The following is a 6,434-nucleotide window of genomic DNA, read 5'->3' on the forward strand; positions in this document are numbered from 1 at the left end:
GAATTTGGATCGACGAAATATTAAATCTATCACTAGACAAAACTCCTGAATGTTTTTTATTGGGTATAATCAGACAAAATCTATCGAAACCCCAAGTACACTTAATCATTCACTTAACAACGGCAGCAAGACTAACCTATGCGCAGTGGTGGAAAAATGATGAGCTACCCCCAAATGAAGTAATAATTTAAAAAATAATATACTGTGCAGAAATGTCGAAACTGACTTTACTAGTTAGAAATGAATCGTTGGTTACGTTCAACAATTGTTGGGACCCTTTTTATAATTGGCTAGGAAGCAAAAGCGAGAACAACAGGCTACAAGATTGAATTGTTAGATATAACCTTGAACTGTTACAAATCTGGTATAAAGTAACCTATTATCTTATATAATAACATGAGACTTTATATATATTTAAATATGAAATTTTATTATTATTTGTTAACTTCTCTGCAATGTGTTTATTTCAATTCTGGCATTTAACATTTTTGATAAACTATTCGAAACATGGTAATGAGCAAATATAATTGGATCTAATTTTCGTTTTCAATACAACTCCCCTGTTTATTCGCCGATACTTTTACCTGTTTGGTTTTTGTTTGTTTGCTTTGTTTTTCTTTTTTCCGTATTGTGTGTTTTATGTTTTGTATTGTACCATATGTTGTATTATACGATGTACATGTTTCCATTTTAATAATAAAATTTATTTTAAAAAAAAAGATTAAATAACTTTGATGAAAATAAATTGGAGAAGCTGATGGCACGATGGAATAAGGTGAAAAATTATATCTTAAGTAGAATTTATGACGACCATGTGAAAAATAAATTCCAATCACATTTTGTATGTAAAGAAATGTAAACTGGAGCTAAAGAAGAAATTGAAACTTGCAAATAATTTAACCCCCTAAATGGTGGTGGGGTGTTATTGGTGTTGGGCACTTTTTCTTTAAGTATTTTTTTGTTTGTTGTAATAAAATTTAATAAAAATATATTTTAAAAAATAAATAAAGTGGTATTGACACTTCACGTGATCTTGATTCTATCCAGTGATGTGCTCTTACGGGTACAGTCAAATACACAGAACCAGTAGTAAAATTTTGATTTTTTTTTCTTTTTCCCCCCTTCTGGGCTCTGGGTATGTTTTTCCTATCGCTGTGAATGAGGTTGAATGTGTATAATTTTAGAAATGCTGTGCGTTTGTGTGTGTGTGTACATACACATATAGTTTATAGAGTACTAATGTATATTTTTGTGTGCCTGGGTGTAATATGCATGTACACATATGGCTTACATACATAGAATTAAATTGGGGGACATGATCGAAACATTTAAATATGTCAAAGGGTTAAATAAGGTTCAGGAGGGAACTGTTTTTAATAGGAAAGTGAACACAAGAACAAGGGGGCACAATCTGAAGTTAGTTGGGGAAAAGATCAGAAGCAACGTGAGAAAATATTATTTTACTGAAAGAGTAGAAGATGCTTGGAACAAACATCCAGCAGACATGGTTTAATGACGGTCTCGACTTGGGTGGAAATAAGATGCAGGCCCAAAAGTCCCTGAATTTTGAGACAAGGAGATTTTGGGCTTTAGTCTGTGCCTCTTTCAGCCAAGCATTATATAGTAGCTGTGCTTTCTGTTGCTATGGAAACAGGCCAGCAATACCTTAAGATACCAGCTATCATCTAGCTATCTCTATCATCTATTCTCTCTCTCTCTCTCTCTCTCTCTCTCTCTCTTATCTATCTGTGTGTCTGTCTATCTAGCTATCTATCATCTATCTGTCTATCTATTTTGTCTGTCTATCTGTCTGTCTGTCTGTCTGTCTATCTATCATCTATCTGTCTAGCTATTTTGTCTGTCTATCTGTCTGTCTGTCTGTCTGTCTATCTATCATCTATCTGTCTAGCTATCTGTCTGTGTCTGTCTGTCTGTCTGTCTCTGTCTGTCTGTCTGTCTGTCTGTCTGTCTATCTATCTATCTATCTATCTATCTATCTATCTATCTATCTATCTATCTATCTATCTATCTATCTATCTATCTGAAATGAAGATGTGTACACAGCTCCAGTTGATTGGCAGCTATCACTTCCTGGATTACTGGTCTGGGCTTGGCTCCCCTTTGGCTGCGCTTCTTGCTTCTCTCCTCTTTCCTCCTTCCTGGCCTCGGACAAGCTTCCCTCTCTCCTGCCCAGCTCCCCTCCAGCCCCCCCGCCCCCCCCGTGGCCACCTCCCGCCTGAGGTGGAAGCAGAAGGCCTCTGGGTGGAAGCTGCGCTGGCAGCATAGCTACCCAGCCTGAGGTGGGGGGTGACCCAGGAAGGAGAGCACAAGAAACGCGAAGCAAATTGTCAGCCCAGCGAGCAACACTGGAAAAAAATGTGTAGAGGCCCAAGGAAGAATTTTAAGTGTTTGTGCAAATCTGTTCAATTAATTTTTTAAAAAGTGCATTACTTTTGGAATGCACTCTGTATTTCCAGTTAGATTCCTAACAAAAATATTTCTGGTTTCAATTCCACCTGTTGTTGTTTCATTTCTTCCAACCATGTCTTAATTTTTGCCCAATGCTCTTTTCGCCTCTCTACATGTCCACCCCATATGGTAATGCTGTATGAGTCCCAGCGACCGATTAGGACCCAGAGTTGGCCTTCTCCAGGTCCCGCCAACTAGACAGTGGCCTAGGGGAAGATCCTTCTCTGTGGGGGCCCCAGCCCTCTGGAATCAGCTCTTCCCCTGGAGATTCGTAATGCCCTCACCCTCACTCGCCTTCTGCAAGTGTCTGAAGACTCACCTATGCCTCCAGGCTTGGGGCCACTACACTCTAGCCCCCTGGCCAATGAATCTGTTGAGAGTAAGTTGACCAAATGGGAATGACTGTCCTTTTATGTTTGGGAGGGGAGGTTAGATTATAAATTTAAATTAATTGCATTTAGGATGTTATATATTGTTCCATTATATGTTGTAAACTGCCCCGAGTCCTCGTAGAGGGGCAGCATAAAAGTCAAATTAATAAATAAATACATAAATAATAAGGCTATACATAATAATAATATTTGCTTGTACATAGTGGTATTCCTGCAGCTTGTAATGTCTACATCTATTATCTTACCATTGACAAAACAAATCCCATGTTTCGTAATACAGTGTTGCCTTGATTTTCACGGGGGATGCCTTCTGAGACCGCCTGCGAAAGTCGAATTTCCGCGAAGTAGAGATGCAGAAGTAAATACACTATTTTTGGCTATAAACAGTATCACAAGCCTTCCCTTAACACTTTAAACCCCTAAATTGCAATTTCCCATTCCCTTAGCAACCATTTAGATTAATACTCACTGGGGTTATTTATTAAAGTTTATTTTAAAAAAAATTATTAAAGGCGGACAAAAGTTTGGCGATGACATATGATGTCATCGGGGCGTGAAGAAACGTGGTATAGGGGAAAAAAAGTAAAGTATTTTTTAATTAATATTTTTGAAAAAACGTGGTATAGACTTTTCGCAAAGTTCAAACGCGTGAAAATCGAGGGAACACTGTATTCTGCAGCTTCTTTATGCTTTATCTTTAATATTAAATATACATTTAGTGAACGTTCAGTTATAGTGGCACTAAAAACTTTTTATCGGAAAGTGCCTGGCCGCTCAACTCAATACTGCACAACCAATAGAAGGTTTTGCAAAATACTTCACGACTGCCATCTAGTGAGCAAAATAAAGTACAGTGGTACCTCTACCTAAGAAGGCCTCTACTTAAGAACTTTTCTAGAGAAGAACCGGGTGAAACATAGAAACATAGAAGTCTGACGGCAGAAAAAGACCTCATGGTCCACCTAGTCTGCCCTTATACTATTTTCTGTATTTTATCTTAGGATGGATATATGTTTATCCCAGGCATGTTTAAATTCAGTTACTGTGGATTTATCTACCACGTCTGCTGGAAGTTTGTTCCAAAGATCTACTACTCTTTCAGTAAAATAATATTTTCTCATGTTGCTTTTTATCTTTCCCCCAACTAACTTCAGATTGTGTCCCCTTATTCTTGTGTTCACTTTCCTATTAAAAACACTTCCCTCCCGGACCTTATTTAACCCTTTAACATATTTAAATGTTTCGATCATGTCCCCCCTTTTCCTTCTGTCCTCCAGACTATACAGATTGAGTTCATTAAGTCTTTCCTGATAAGTTTTATGCTTAAGACCTTCCACCATTCTTGTAGTCCGTCTTTGGACCCGTTCAATTTTGTCAATATCTTTTTGTAGGTGAGGTCTCCAGAACTGACACAGTATTCCAAATGTGGTCTCACCAGCATTCTATATAGCGGGATCATAATCTCCCTCTTCCTGCTTGTTATACCTCTAGCTATGCAGCCAAGCATCCTACTTGCTTTTCCTACTGCCCGACCACACTGCTCACCCATTTTGAGACTGTCAGAAATCACTACCCATAAATCCTTCTCTCAAGTTTTTGCTAACACACAACTGCCAATACAATTCTCAGATTGAGGATTCCTTTTCCCCAAGTGCATTATTTTACATTTGGAAACATTAAACTGCAGTTTCCATTGCTTTGACCACTTATCTAGTAAAGCTAAATCATTTGCCATATTACAGACGCCTCCAGGAATATCAACCCTAGTGGTCGAGATTTTTCCCCCTTTTCTTAAGAACCATTTTCTACTTAAGAACCCGAGCCCGGAAAAATTTCCCAGGAAATTTGAGCGCGGCATGAAGGCCCGGCTAGTTTCCTGCCATTCCCCCTGGGTTTCTCTCTCTGGCGCAGTGTATGGGAGGCAGCCTCGCGCCAGGTGTATGGGAGGCGCATGCTCCTCACTGCCTCGGAGTCCCTCTTTTTTTTTTTAAGCCTTAAAAGTTTTGGATTCTTTTGATTCCCCTCCCCTTCTTCCTTCGCCAGCGACTGTCCTCCTCTTCTTCCTCCTCCTCCTCCCACCCAAATTCCGAGCTTTTATTTCTTTCCTAATGGGTTTGCACGCATTATTTGCTTTTACATTGATTCCTATGGGAAAAATCGCTTCTACTTACAAAGCTTTCTACTTACCTTTCTATATCTCGGCGGACCTCTCATGGACTATGAATGTTAATATGCTTGTGAAGAAGGCACAAAAGAGGCTGTACTTCCTGAGAATGCTCAGGAAGATAAATTTATCTCAGCATCTACTGTTGTCCTACTATCGCAGCACCATTGAGTGTGTCTTGACATAAGGCATACTAGCTTGGTATGGGAGCAGCTCTGTAGCGAACAAAAAAGATCTACAGAGAATTATTAAAACTGCCCAGAACATCCTTGGGCTCCAGCTACCCGCCCTGGATGACATCTTCACATCTCGCTGTTCTAGGAAGGTGCAGACCATTCTCAAAGACTCTTTGAACTGTTGCCTTCTGGCAGAAGATACAGAACAACTAGAACTCGGACCACACGTTTCCTGAATAGTTTTTATCCCAGAGCTATACTCGCACTTAACAACAAACTAAAGGGTCACCATCAGTGAACCATTGGACAATATTACTCGGTTTGTCATGTAGATGGTTGAGTAGTTTAGGGTGGGGAATTTGTAGTGGGGGGACATTTTATTCTATTTTTTTATTCTATTTTTTATTCTATTTTTAAATTTACCTATTCTAATTTTATGCATGGTGGGACTGGTCTCTGGGTGTCACACGACTTTCGTTGCCAATGACAATTCGTTGTTTTGACAATGACAATAAATTTATTATAAAAACCTGGTCACGGAATGAATTAAGTTCTTAAATAAAGGTACCACTGTATTTAAAAACAACAAACCCTAACCTTAACCCTGACTGGCCCCACCTCCATCTATTCTTTGCCTCCTGAGTCCCAAGTGATCTGGAGGAAATGGATATCCTTCCCCCTGCTGTGCCCACCAAGCCACACCCATAGAACCGGTAGTAAAAAAAATTGAATCACACCCATGAGTCAGTTGCCACAAATCCGAATTTTGATCACGTGACCATGGGGATGCTGCAATGTAAAAAAAAAACCCTGGTCATAAATTGCTTTATTCCAGTGGTCCTCAACCTTTCTAATGCCGTGACCCTTTAATACAGTTCCTCATGTTGTGGTGACCCCCAACCATAAGTCTAGTGCCAATTCTCCCAACAGAGCTTGAAGCTGATTGGCAGGAAGGTCAGAGGGACACCCCCACTGTAAATGTAAAAATATGTTCCAAGGTGCCAGAATAGAAGATTTAGGGAAATTTTGTCTTTTTCCGTGGTCTTAGGTGACCCCTCTAAAATGGTCGTTTGACCCCCAAAGGGGTCCCGACCCCCAGTTTGAGAACTACTGCTTTATTCATTGTCACTAAATGAACTGTCACAAGTCAAGGACTAACTGTATTAGCTTCATCCTTGGGATGGGTCCATGTACCACCTGTAGCATGCGTGCCATACATTCACCGCCATGGGA

Source organism: Erythrolamprus reginae, chromosome 7 (assembly GCF_031021105.1).
Source record: "Erythrolamprus reginae isolate rEryReg1 chromosome 7, rEryReg1.hap1, whole genome shotgun sequence".
In the NCBI taxonomy this organism is placed as follows: Eukaryota; Metazoa; Chordata; class Lepidosauria; order Squamata; family Dipsadidae; genus Erythrolamprus; species Erythrolamprus reginae.